A 15,657-nucleotide genomic window follows, 5' to 3' on the forward strand; every position below is an offset into this window, starting at 1 on the left:
CTGACTTAAGTACAAGAGGGCTGACACTCTCACTTTCTATGATTTGAACCTCTCCTGTGAGCCCAGTTTTAGATTCCGATGCTTCACTTCTGGTTTCCTGTATACCTTAGACATTCTTATTGACGATGAAACACAGCAATTGCATCCGAATTTAATACAAAAGGCACAATGCCGACTTAAGTACAAGAGGACTGACACTCTCACTTTCTATGATTTGAACCTCTCCTGTGAGTCCAGTTTTAGATTCCGATGCTTCACTTCAGGTTTACTGTATCCCTTGGACCTTCTTATTGACGATGAAACACAGAAATTGTATCCGAATTTAATACAAAAAGCACAATGCCGACTTAAGTACAAGAGGACTGACACTCTCACTTTCTATGATTTGAACCTCTCCTATGAGTCCAGTTTTAGATTCCGATGCTTCACTTCAGGTCTACTGTATCCCTTGGACCTTCTTATTGGCGATGAAACACAGAAATTGCATCCGAATTTAATAAAAAAGGCACATTGCCGACTTATGGAAAAGAGGACTGACACTCTCACTTTCTATGATTTGAACCTCTTCTGTGAGTCCAGTTTTAGATTCCGATGATTCACTTCAGGTTTACTGTATCCCTTGGACTTTCTTATTGTCGATGAAACACAGAAATTGCATCCCAATTTAATACAAAAGGCACAAGGCTGACTTAAGTACAAGAGGACTGACACTCACACTTTCTATGATTTGAACCTCTCCTGTGAGTCCAGTTTTAGATTCCGATGCTTGACTACAGGTTTCGTGTATACCTTGGACGTTCTCATTAACGATGACACACAGAAATTGCATCCAAGTTTAATAAAAAGGCTCAATGCTGACTTAAGTACAAGAGGACTGACACTTTCACTTTCTATGAATTGAACCTGCCTTTTGAGTCCAGTTTTAGATTCGATGCTTCACTTCAGGTTTACTGTATACCTGGGACCTTCTTATTGACGAGGAAACACAGAAATTGCATCCGAATTTAATACAAACGGCACAATGCCGACTTAAGTACAAGAGGACGGACACTCTTACTTTCTATGATTTAAACCTTTTCTGTGGGTCCAGTTTTAGATTCCGTTGCTTCACTTCAGGTTTACTGTATCCCTTGGACCTTCTTATTGACGATGAAACACAGAAATTGTATCCGAATTTAATACAAAAGGCACAATTCCGACATAAGTACAAGAGGACTGACACTCACACTTTCTATGATTTGAACCTCTCCTGTGAGTCTAGTTTTAGATTCCGATGATTCACTTCAGGTTTGCTGTATACTTTGGACCTTCTTATTGACGATGAAACACAGAAATTGCATCCGAATTTAATACAAAAGGCACAAGGCCGACTTAAGGAAAAGAGGACTGACACTCTCACTTTCTATGATTTGAACCTCTCCTGTGAGTCCATTTTTAGATTCCGATGATTCACTTCAGGTTTACTGTATCCCTTGGACTTTCTTATTGTCGATGAAACACATAAATTGCATCCGAATTTAATACAAAAGGCACAAGGCTGACTTAAGTACAAGAGGACTGACACTCTCACTTTCTATGATTTGATCCTCTCCTGTGAGTCCAGTTTTAGATTCCGATGCTTGACTACAGGTTTCGTGTATACCTAGGACGTTCTTATTGACGATGAGACACTGAAATTGCATCCGAGTTTAATAAAAAGGCACAATGCTGACTTCAGTACAAGAGGACTGACACTTTCAATTTCTATGATTTGAACAACTCCTGTGAGTCAATAGTTAGATTCTGATGCTTCACTTCAGGTCTACTGTATCACTTGCACCTTCTTATTGACGATGAACCACAGAAATTGCATCCGAATGTAATACAAAAGGCATAATGTGGACTTAAGTACAAGAGGACTGACAATCTCACTTTGTATGATTTGAAATTCTCCTGTGAGTCCAGTTTTAGTTTCCGATTTTTCAATTCAGCTTTACTGTATCCGTTGGACCTTCTTTTTGACGATGAAGCTCAGAAATTGCATCGGAAGTAAATTCAAAATGCACAATGCCGACTTAAGTACAAGAGGACTGACACTCTATCTTTCCATGATTTGAACCCCTCCTGTGAGTCCAGTTTTAGATTCCGATACTTCACCTCAGGTTTTATGTGTACCTTGGACCTTCGCATTGACGATGAAACACAGAAGTTGCATCCGAATTAAATTCGAAAGGCACAATGCCGACATAAGTACAAGAGGACTGACTCTCTAACTTTCTATGATTTGAACCTGTCCTGTGAGTCCAGTTTTAGATTCCGATGCTTGACTACAGGTTTCGTGTATACCTTGGACGTTCTTATTAACGATGACACACAGAAATTGCATCCAAGTTTAATAAAAAGGCTCAATGCTGACTTAAGTACAAGAGGACTGACACTTTCAATTTCTATGATTTGAACAACTCCAGTGAGTCAATAGTTAGATTCCGATGCTTCACTTCAGGTCTACTGTATCACTTGCACCTTCTCATTGACGATGAACCACAGAAATTGCATCCGAATGTAATACAAAAGGCATAATGCCGACTTAAGTACAAGAGGACTGACAATCTCACTTTCTATGATTTGAAACTCTCCTGTGAGTCCAGTTTTAGTTTCCGATTTTTCAATTCAGGTTTACTGTATCCTTTGGACTTTCTTTTTGACGATGAAGCTCAGAAATTGCATCGGAATTAAATTCAAAATGCACAAGGCTGACTTAAGTACAAGAGGACTGCCACTCTCACTTTCTATGATTTGATCCTCTCCTGTGAGTCCAGTTTTAGATTCCGATGCTTGACTACAGGTTTCGTGTATACCTTGGACGTTCTTATTGACGATGAGACACAGAAATTGCATCCGAGTTTAATAAAAAGGCACAATGCTGACTTAAGTACAAGAGGACTGACACTTTCAATTTCTATGATTTGAACAACTCCTGTGAGTCAATAGTTAGATTCTGATGCTTCACTTCAGGTATACTGTATCACTTGCACCATCTTATTGACGATGAACCACAGAAATTGCATCCGAATGTAATACAAAAGGCATAATGCCGACTTAAGTACAAGAGGACTGACAATTTCAATTTCTATGATTTGAAACTCTCCTGTGAGTCCAGTTTCAGTTTCCGATCTTTCAATTTAGGTTTACTGTATCCGTTGGACCTTCTTTTTGACGATGAAGCTCAGAAATTGCATCGGAATTAAATTAGAAAGGCACAATGCCGACTTAAGTACAAGAGGACTGACACTCTACCTTTCTATGATTTGAACGTCTCCTGTGAGTCCAGTTTTAGATTCCGATGCTTCACTTCAGATTTACTGTATCCCTAGGACCCTCTTACTGACGATGAAACATATAAATCGCATCCGAATTTAATACAAAAGACATAATGCCGACTTAAGTACGAGAGGATAGACACTCTCACTTTCTATGACTTGAACCTCTCCTGTGAGCCCAGTTATAGATTCAGATGCTTCACTTCAGGTTTCCTGTATACCATGGAACTTCTTATTGACGATGAAACACAGCAATTGCATCCGAATTTAATACATAAGGCACAATGCCGACTTAAGTACAAGAGGACTGACACTTTCACTTTCTATGACTTGAACCTCCCCTGTGAGTCCAGTTTTAGATTCCGATGCTTCACTTCAGGTTTACTGTATACCTTGGACCTTCTTAATGACGATGAAACACAGAAATTGCATCCGAATTTAATACAAAAGGCAAAATGCCGACCTAAGTACAAGAGGACTGACACTCTCACTTTCAATGATTAGAACCTCTCCTGTGAGTCCAGTTTTAGATTCCGATTTTTTACTTCAGGTTTACTGTATCCGTTGGACCTTCTTTTTGACGATGAAGCTCAGAAATTGCATCGGAATTAAATTCAAAAGGCACAATGCCGGCTTAAGTACAAGAGGACTGACACTCTACCTTTCTATGATTTGAACCTCTCCTGTGAGTCCAGTTTTAGATTCCGATGCTTCACTTCAGGTTTACTGTATACCTTGGACCTTCTTATTGACGATGAAACACAGAAATTGCATCCGAATTTAATACAAAAGGCACAATGCCGACTTAAGTACAAGAGGACTGACACTCTCACTTTCTATGAGTTGAACCTCTCCTGTGAGTCCAGTTTTAGATTCCGATGCTTCACTTCAGGTTTACTGTATCCCTTGGACCTTCTTATTGGCGATGAAACACAGAAATTGTATCCAAATTAAATTCAAAAGGCACAATTCCGACATAAGTACAAGTGGACTGACTCTCTAACTTTCTGTGATTTGAACCTCTTCTTTGAGTCCAGTTTTAGTTTCCGATGATTCACTTCAGGTTTACTGTATTCCTTGGACTTTCTTGTTGACGATGAAACACAGCAATTGCATCCGAATTTAATACAAAAGGCACAATGCCGACTTAAGGAAAAGAGGACTGACACTCTCACTTTCTATGAATTGAACCCCCCCTGTGAGTCCAGCTGTAGATTCCGATGCTTCACTTCAGGTTTACTGTATACCTTGGACCTCCTTATTGACGATGAAACACAGAAATTGCATCCGAATTTAATACAAAGGGCACAATGCCGACTTAAGTACAAGAGGACTGACACTCTCACTTTCTATGATTTGAACGTCTCCTGTGAGTCCAGTTTTAGATTCCGATGCTTCAATTCAGGTTTACTGTATCCCTTGGACCTTCTTATTGACGATGAAACACAGAAATTGTATCCGAATTTAACACAAAAGGCACAATGCCGACTTAAGTACAAGAGGAGTGACACTCACACTTTTTATGATTTGAACCGCTCCTGTGAGTCCAGTTTTAGATTCCGATGCTTCACTTCAGCTTTACTGTATCCCTTGGACCCTCATATTGACGATGAAACACAGAAATCGCATCAGAATTTAATACAAAAGGCATAATGCCGACATAAGTACTAGAGGATAGACACTCTCACTTTCTATGATTTGAACCTCTCCTGTGAGCCCAGTTTCAGATTGCGATGCTTCACTTCTGGTTTCCTGTATACCTTGGACCTTCTTATTGACGATGAAACACAGCAATTGCATCCGAATTTAATACAAAAGGCACAATGCCGACTTAAGTACAAGAGGACAGACACTTTCACTTTCTATGAATTGAACCTCCCCTGTGAGTCCAGTTTTAGATTCCGATGCTTCACTTCAGGTTTACTGTATACCTTGGACCTTCTTAATGACGATGAAACACAGAAATTGCATCCGAATTTAATACAAAAGGCATAATGCCGACTTAAGTACAAGAGGACTGACACTCTCACTTTCAATGATTTGAACCCCTCCTGTGAGTCCAGTTTTAGATTCCGATTTTTTACTTCAGGTTTACTGTATCCGTTGGACCTTCTTTTTGACGATGAAGTTCAGAAATTGCATCGGAATTAAATTCAAAATGCACAATGCCGGCTTAAGTACAAGAGGACTGACACTCTACCTTTCTATGATTTGAACCTCTCCTGTGAGTCCAGTTTTAGATTCCGATGCTTCACTTCAGGTTTACTGTATACCTTGGACCTTCTTATTGACGATGAAACACAGAAATTGCATCCGAATTTAATACAAAAGGCACAATGCCGACTTAAGTACAAGAGGACTGACACTCTCACTTTCTATGAGTTGAACCTCTCCTGTGAGTCCAGTTTTAGATTCCGATGCTTCAATTCAGGTTTACTGTATCCCTTGGACCTTCTTATTGACGATGAAACACAGAAATTGTATCCGAATTTAACACAAAAGGCACAATGCCGACTTAAGTACAAGAGGAGTGACACTCACACTTTCTATGATTTGAACCTCTTCTTTGAGTCCAGTTTTAGTTTCCGATGATTCACTTCAGGTTTACTGTATACCTTGGACCTTCTTAATGACGATGAAACACAGAAATTGCATCCGAATTTAATACAAAAGGCATAATGCCGACCTAAGTACAAGAGGACTGACACTCTCACTTTCAATGATTAGAACCTCTCCTGTGAGTCCAGTTTTAGATTCCGATTTTTTACTTCAGGTTTACTGTATCCGTTGGACCTTCTTTTTGACGATGAAGCTCAGAAATGGCATCGGAATTAAATTCAAAAGGCACAATGCCGGCTTAAGTACAAGAGGACTGACACTCTACCTTTCTATGATTTGAACCTCTCCTGTGTGTCCAGTTTTAGATTCCGATGCTTCACTTCAGGTTTACTGTATACCTTGGACCTTCTTATTGGCGATGAAACACAGAAATTGTATCCAAATTAAATTCAAAAGGCACAATTCCGACATAAGTACAAGTGGACTGACTCTCTAACTTTCTATGATTTGAACCTCTTCTTTGAGTCCAGTTTTAGTTTCCGATGATTCACTTCAGGTTTACTGTATACCTTGGACCTCCTTATTGACGATGAAACACAGAAATTGCATCCGAATTTAATACAAAGGGCACAATGCCGACTTAAGTACAAGAGGAGTGACACTCACACTTTCTATGATTTGAACCGCTCCTGTGAGTCCAGTTTTAGATTCCGATGCTTCACTTCAGGTTTACTGTATCCCTTGGACCCTCATATTGACGATGAAACACAGAAATCGCATCAGAATTTAATACAAAAGGCATAATGCCGACATAAGTACTAGAGGATAGACACTCTCACTTTCTATGATTTGAACCTCTCCTGTGAGACCAGTTTCAGATTGCGATGCTTCACTTCTGGTTTCCTGTATACCTTGGACCTTCTTATTGACGATGAAACGCAGCAATTGCAACCGAATTTAATACAAAAGGCACAATGCCGACTTAAGTACAAGAGGACAGACACTTTCACTTTCTATGAATTGAACCTCCCCTGTGAGTCCAGTTTTAGATTCCGATGCTTCACTTCAGGTTTACTGTATACCTTGGACCTTCTTAATGACGATGAAACACAGAAATTGCATCCGAATTTAATACAAAAGGCATAATGCCGACTTAAGTACAAGAGGACTGACACTCTCACTTTCAATGATTTGAACCTCTCCTGTGAGTCCAGTTTTAGATTCCGATTTTTTACTTCAGGTTTACTGTATCCGTTGGACCTTCTTTTTGACGATGAAGCTCAGAAATTGCATCGGAATTAAATTCAAAAGGCACAATGCCGGCTTAAGTAAAAGAGGACTGACACTCTACCTTTCCATGATTTGAACCTCTCCTGTGAGTCCAGTTTTAGATTCCGATGCTTCACTTCAGGTTTACTGTATACCTTGGACCTTCTTATAGACGATGAAACACAGAAATTGCATCCGAATTTAATACAAAAGGCTCAATGCCGACTTAAGTACAAGAGGACTGTCACTCTCACTTTCTATGAGTTGAACCTCTCCTGTGAGTCCAGTTTTAGATTCCGATGCTTCACTTCAGGTTTACTGTATCCCTTGGACCTTCTTATTGGCGATGAAACACAGAAAATGTATCCAAATTAAATTCAAAAGGCACAATTCCGACATAAGTACAAGTGGACTGACTCTCTAACTTTCTATGATTTGAACCTCTTCTTTGAGTCCAGTTTTAGTTTCCGATGATTCACTTCAGGTTTACTGTATTCCTTGGACTTTCTTGTTGACGATGAAACACAGCAATTGCATCCGAATATAATACAAAAGGCACAATGCCGACTTAAGGAAAAGAGGACTGACACTCTCACTTTCTATGAATTTAACCTCCCCTGTGAGTCCAGCTGTAGATTCCGATGCTTCACTTCAGGTTTACTGTATACCTTGGACCTCCTTATTGACGATGAAACACAGAAATTGCATCCGAATTTAATACAAAGCGCACAATGCCGACTTAAGTACAAGAGGACTGACACTCTCACTTTCTATAATTTGAACGTCTCCTGTGAGTCTAGTTTTAGATTCCGATGCTTCAATTCAGGTTTACTGTATCCCTTGGACCTTCATATTGACAATGAAACACAGAAATTGTATCCGAAATTAACACAAAAGGCACAATGCCGACTTAAGTACAAGAGGAGTGACACTCACACTTTTTATGATTTGAACCGCTCCTGTGAGTCCAGTTTTAGATTCCGATGCTTCACTACAGGTTTACTGTATCCCTTGGACCCTCATATTGACGATGAAACACAGAAATCGCATCAGAATTTAATACAAAAGGCATAATGCCGACATAAGTACTAGAGGATAGACACTCTCACTTTCTATGATTTGAACCTCTCCTGTGAGCCCAGTTTCAGATTGCGATGCTTCACTTCTGGTTTCCTGTATACCTTGGACCTTCTTATTGACGATGAAACACAGCAATTGCATCCGAATTTAATACAAAAGGCACAATGCCGACTTAAGTACAAGAGGACTGACACTCTCACTTTCAATGATTTGAACCTCTCCTGTGAGTCCAGTTTTAGATTCCGATTTTGTACTTCAGGTTTACTGTATCCGTTGGACCTTCTTTTTGACGAAAAGGCTCAGAAGTTGCATCGGAATTTAAATTTAAAATGCACAATGCCGGCTTAAGTACAAGAGGACTGACACTCTACCTTTCTATGATTTGAACCTCTCCTGTGAGTCCAGTTTTAGATTCCGATGCTTCACTTCAGGTTTACTGTATACCTTGGACCTTCTTATTGACGATGAAACACAGAAATTGCATCCGAATTTAATACAAAAGGCACAATGCCGACTTAAGTACAAGAGGACTGACACTCTCACTTTCTATGAGTTGAACCTCTCCTGTGAGTCCAGTTTTAGATTCCGATGCTTCACTTCAGGTTTACTGTATCCCTTGGACCTTCTTATTGACGATGAAACACAGAAATTGTATCTGAATTTAATACAAAATTCACAATGCCGACTTAAGTAAAAGATGACTGACACTCTCACTTTCTATGATTTGAACCTCTCCTGTGAGTCCAGTTTAGATTCCGATGCATCACTTCAGGTTTACTGTATACCTTGGACCTTCTTATTGACGATGAAACACAGAAATTGCATCCGACTTAAATTCAAAAGGCACAATGCCGACATAAGTACAAGAGGACTGACTCTCTAACTTTCTATGATTTGAACCTCTTCTGTGAGTCCAGTTTTAGATTCCGATGATTCACTTCAGGTTTACTGTATCCCTTGGACTTTCTTATTGACGATGAAACACAGAAATTGCATCCGAATTTAATACAAAAGGCACAACGCCGACTTAAGTACAAGAGGACTGACACTCTCACTTTCTATGATTTGAACCTCTCCTGTGAGTCCAGTTTTAGATTCCGATGCTTGACTTCCGGTTTCGTGTACACCATGGACGTTCTTATTGACGATGAAACACAGAAATAGCATCCGAATTTAATACAAAAGGCACAATGCCAACTGAAGTACAACAGGACTGACACTCTCACTTTCTATGATTTGAACACCTCCTGCGAGTCCAGTTTCAGATTCCGATGCTTGACTTCAGGTTTCGTGTATACCTTGGACGTTCTTATTGACGATGAAACACAGAAATTGCATCGGAATTAAATACAAAAGGCACAATGCCGACTTAAGTACAAGAGGACTGACACTCTCACTTTCTATGAATTGAAACTCCCCTGTGAGTCCAGTTTTAGATTCCGATGCTTCACTTCATGTTTACTGTATACCTTGGACCTAATTATTGACGATGAAACACAGAAATTGCATCCGACTTTAATACAAAAGGCACAATGCTGACTTAAGTGCAAGAGGACTGACACTCTCTTTTTCTATGATTTGAACCTCTCCTGTGAGTCCAGTTTTAGATTCCGATGCTTCACTTCAGGTTTACTGTATCCCTTGGACCTTCTTATTGACGATGAAACAGAGAAATTGTATGCGAATTTAATACAAAATTCACAATGCCGACTTAAGTACAAGAGGACTGACACTCTCACTTTCTATGATTTGAACCTCTCCTGTGAGTCCAGTTTCAGATTCTGATGCTTCACTTCAGGTCTACTGTATCCGTTGGACCTTCTTATTGACGATGAAACACAGAAATTGCATCCGAATTTAATACAAAAGGCACAACGCCGACTTAAGTACAAGAGGACTGACACTCTCACTTTCTATGATTTGAACCTCTCCTGTGAGCCCAGTTTTAGATTCCGATGCTTCACTTCTGATTCCTGTATACCATGGACCTTCTTACTGAGTATGAAACACAGCAATTGCATCCGAATTTAATACAAAAGGAACAATGCCGACTTAAGTACAAGAGGACTGACACTCTCACTTTCTATGATTTGAACCTCTCCTGTGAGTCCAGTTTCAGAATCTGATGCTTCACTTCAGGTCTACTGTATCCCTTGGACCTTCTTATTGACGATGAAACACAGAAATTGCATCCGAATTAATTACAAAAGGCACAATGCCGACTTAAGTACAAGAGGACTGACACTCTACCTTTCTATGATTTGAATCTCTCCTGTGAGTCCAGTTTTAGATTCCGTTGCTTCACTTCAGATTTCCTGTATCCCTTGGACCTTCATATTGACGATGAAACACAGAAATTGCATCCGAATTAAATTCGGAAGGCACAATGCCGACATAAGTACAAGAGGACTGACTCTCTAACTTTCTATGATTTGAACTTCTTCTGTGAGTCCAGTTTTAGTTTCCGATGAATCACTTCAGGTTTACTGTATCCCTTGGACTTTCTTATTAACGATGAAACACAGCAATTGCATCCGAATTTAATACAAAAGGCACAATGCCGACTTAAGTACAAGAGGACTGACACTTTCACTTTCTATGAATTGAACCTCCCCTGTGAGTCCAGTTTTAGATTCCGATGCTTCACTTCAGGTTTACTGTATACCTTGGACCTTCTTATTGACGATGAAACACAGAAATTGCATCCGAATTTAATACAAACGGCACAATGCCGACTTAAGTACAAGAGGACTGACACTCTCACTTTTTATGATTTGAACCTCTCCTGTGAGTCCAGTTTTAGATTCCGATGCTTGACTTCTGGTTTCGTGTATACCTTGGACGTTCTTATTGACGGTGAGACAGAGCAATTGCATCCGAGTTTAATAAAAAGGCACAATGCTGACTTAAGTACAAGAGGACTGACACTCTCAATTTCTATGATTTGAACAACTCCTGTGGCTCAAGTTTTAGATTCCGATGCTTCACTTCCGGTCTACTGTATCACTTGCACCTTCTTATTGACGATGAACCACAGAAATTTCATCCGAATGTAATACAAAAGGCATAATGCCGACTTAAGTACAAGAGGACTGACAATCTCACTTTCTATGATTTGAACCTCTCCTGTGAGTCCAGTTTTAGTTTCCGATGCTTCACTTCAGGTTTACTGTATCCCTTGGACCCTCTTATTGACGATGAAACACAGAAATCGCATCCGAATTTAATACAAAAGGCATAATGCCGACTTAAGTACGAAAGGATAGACACTCTCAATTCCTATGATTTGAACAACTCCTGTGAGTCAAGTTTTAGATTCCGATGCTTCACTTCAGGTTTCCTGTGTACATTGGATCTTCTTATTGACGATGAAAACAAGAAATTGCATCCGAATTAAATTCAAAAGGCACAATGCCGACATAAGTACAAGAGGACTGACTCTCTAACTTTCTATGATTTGAACCTCTTCTGTGAGTCCAGTTTTAGATTCCGAAGATTCACTTCAGGTTTACTGTATCCCTTGGAGTTTCTTATTGACAATGAAACACAGCAATTGCATCCGAATTTAATACAAAAGGCACAATGCCGACATAAGTACAAGAGGACTGACACTCTCACTTTCTATGAATTGAACCTCCCCTGTGAGTCCAGTTTTAGATTCCGATGCTTCACTTCAGGTTTACTGTATACCTTGGACCATCTTATTGACGATGAAACACAGAAATTGCATCCGAATTTAATACAAAAATCACAATGCCGACTTAAGTTCAAGAGGACTGACACTCTCATTTCAATGATTTGAACCTCTCCTGTGAGTCTAGTTTTAGTTTCCGATGCTTGACTTCAGGTTTCGTGTATACTTTGGTCCTTCTTATTGACGATGAAACACAGAAATTGCATCCGAATTTAATACAAAAGGCACAACGCTGACTTAAGTACAAGAGGACTGACACCCTCACTTTCTATGATTTGAACCTCTCCTGTGAGTCCAGTTTTAAATTCCGATGCTTCACTTCAGGTTTCCTGTCTACCTTGGACATTCTTATTGACGATGAAACACAGAAATTGCATCCGAATTTAATACAAAAGGCACAATGCCGACATAAGGAACAGAGGACTGACACTCTCACTTTATATGATTTGAACCTCTCCTGTGAGTCTAGTTTTAGTTTCCGATGCTTGACTTCAGGTTTCGTGTATACTTTGGACCTTCTTATTGACGATGAAACACAGAAATTGCATCCGAATTTAATACAAAAGGCACAATGCCGACTTAAGTACAAGAGGACTGACACTTTCACAGTCTATGAATTGAACCTCCCCTGTGAGACCAGTTTTAGATTCCGATGCTTCACCTCAGGTTTACTGTATCCCTCGGACTTTCTTATTGACGATGAAACACAGCAATAGCATCCGAATTTAATACAAAAGGCACAATGCCGACTTAAGTACAAGAGGACTGACACTTTCACTTTCTATGAATTGAACCTCTCCTGTGAGTCCAGTTTTAGATTCCGATGCTTCACTTCAGGTTTACTGTATACCTTGGACCTTCTTATTGACGATGAAACACAGATATCGCATCCGAATTTAATACAAACGGCACAATGCCGACTTAAGTACAAGAGGACTGACACTCTCACTTTCTATGATTTGAACCTCTCCTGTGAGTCCAGTTTTAGATTCCGATGCTTGACTTCAGGTTTCGTGTATACCTTGGACGTTCTTATTGACGATGAGACAGAGAAATTGCATCCGAATTTAATAAAAAGGCACAATACTGACATAAGTACAAGAGGACTGGCACTCTCAATTTCTATGATTTGAACAACTCCTGTGAGTCAAGTTTTAGATTCCGATGCTTCACTTCAGGTCTACTGTATCACTTGCACCTTCTTATTGACGATGAACCACAGAAATGGCATCCGAATGTAATACAAAAGGCATAATGCCGACTTAAGTGCAAGAGGACTGACAATCTCACTTTCTATGATTTGAACCTCTCCTGTGAGTCCAGTTTTAGTTTCCGATTTTTCACTTCAGGTTTACTGTATCCGTTGGACCTTCTTTTTGACGATGAAGCTCAGAAATTGCATCGGAATTAAATTCAAAAGGCACAATGCCGACTTAAGTACAATAGGACTGACACTCCACCTTTCTATGATTTGAACCCCTTCTGTGAGTCCAGTTTTAGTTTCTGATGCTTCACCTCAGGTTTACTGCATCCCTTGGACCCTCTTATTGACGTTGAAACACAGAATTCGCATACGAATTTAATACAAAAGGCATAATGCCGACTTAAGTACGAAAGGATAGACACTCTCACTTTCTATGATTTGAACATCTCCTGTGAGCCCAGTTTTAGATTCCGATGCTTCACTTCGGGTTTCCTGTATACCTTGGACATTCTTATTGACGATGAAACACAGCAATTGCATCCGAATTTAATACAAAAGGCACAACGCCGACTTAAGTACATGAGGACTGACACTTTCACTTTCTATGAATTGAACCTCACCTGTGAGTCCAGTTTTAGATTCCGATGCTTCACTTCTGATTTACTGTATAACTTGGACCTTCTTATTGACGATGAAACACAGAAATTGCATCCGAATTTAATACAAATGGCACAATGCCGACTTAAGTACAAGAGGGCTGACACCCTCACTTTCTATGATTTGAACCTCTCCTGTGAGTCCAGTTTTAGATTCCGATGCTTCACTTCAGGTTTACTGTATCCCTTGGAACTTCTTATTGACGATGAAACACAGAAATTGTATCCGAATTTAATACAAAAGGCACAATGCCGAATTAAGGACAAGAGGAATGACAATCACACTTCCTATGATTTGAACCTCTCCTATGAGTCCAGTTTTAGATTCCGATGCTTCACTTCAGGTCTACTGTATCCCTTGGACCTTCTTTTTGACGATGAAACACAGAAATTGCATCCGAATTTAATACAAAATGCACAATGCCGACTTATGGAAAAGAGGACTGACACTCTCACTTTCTATGATTTGAACCTCTCCTGTGAGTCCAGTTTTAGATTCCGATGCTTCACTTCAGGTTTCCTGTATAAATTGGACATTCTTATTGACGATGAAAACAAGAAATTGCATCCGAATTAAATTCAAAAGGCACAATGCCGACATAAGTACAAGAGGACTGACTCTAACTTTCTATGATTTGAACCTCTTCTGTGAGTCCAGTTTTAGATTCCGATGATTCACTTCAGGTTTACTGTATCACTTGGACTTTCTTATTGACGATGAAACACAGCATTTGCATCCGAATTTAATACAAAACTCACAATGCCGACTTAAGTACAAGAGGACTGACACTCTCACTTTCTATGAATTGAACCTCCCCTGTGAGTCCAGTTTTAGATTCCGATGCTTCACTTCAGGTTTACTGTATACCTTGGACCATCTTATTGACGATGAAACACAGAAATTGCATCTGAATTTAATACGAAAGGCACAATGCCGACTTAAGTACAAGAGGACTGACACTCTCACTTTCTATGATTTGAACCTCTCCTGTGAGTCCAGTTTTAGATTCCGATGCTTCACTTCAGGTTTACTGTATCCCTTGGACCTTCTTATTGACGATGAATCACAGAAATTGTTTCCAAATTTCATACAAAACGCACAATGCCGACTTAAGTACAAGAGGACTGACACTCTCACTTTCTATGATTTGAACCTCTCCTGTGAGTCCAGTTTTAGATTCTGATGCTTCACTTCAGGTCTACTGTATCCCTTGGACCTTCTTATTGACGATGAAACACAGAAATTGCATCCGAATTTAATACAAAAGGCACAATGCCGACTTAAGTTCAAGAGGACTGACACTCTCATTTCAATGATTTGAACCTCTCCTGTGAGTCTAGTTTTAGTTTCCGATGCTTGACTTTAGGTTTCGTGTATACTTTGGACCTTCTTATTGACGATGAAACACAGAAATTGCATCCGAATTTAATACAAAAGGCACAACGCCGACTTAAGTACAAGAGGACTGACACTCTCACTTTCTATGATTTGAACCTCTCCTGTGAGTCCAGTTTTAGATTCCGATGCTTCACTTCAGGTTTCCTGTATACCTTGGACCTTCTTATTGACGATGAAACACAGAAATTGCATCCGAATTTAATACAAAAGGCACAATGCCGACTTAAGGAAAAGAGGACTGACACTCTCACTTTCTATGAATTGAACCTCCCCTGTGAGTCCAGCTGTAGATTCCGATGCTTCACTTCAGGTTTACTGTATACCTTGGACCTCCTTATTGACGATGAAACACAGAAATTGCATCCGAATTTAATACAAAGGGCACAATGCCGACTTAAGTACAAGAGGACTGACACTCTCACTTTCTATGATTTGAACGTCTCCTGTGAGTCCAGTTTTAGATTCCGATGCTTTAATTCAGGTTTACTGTATCCCTT

The sequence above is a fragment of the Schistocerca serialis genome, chromosome 2 (assembly GCF_023864345.2).
Source record: "Schistocerca serialis cubense isolate TAMUIC-IGC-003099 chromosome 2, iqSchSeri2.2, whole genome shotgun sequence".
In the NCBI taxonomy this organism is placed as follows: Eukaryota; Metazoa; Arthropoda; class Insecta; order Orthoptera; family Acrididae; genus Schistocerca; species Schistocerca serialis.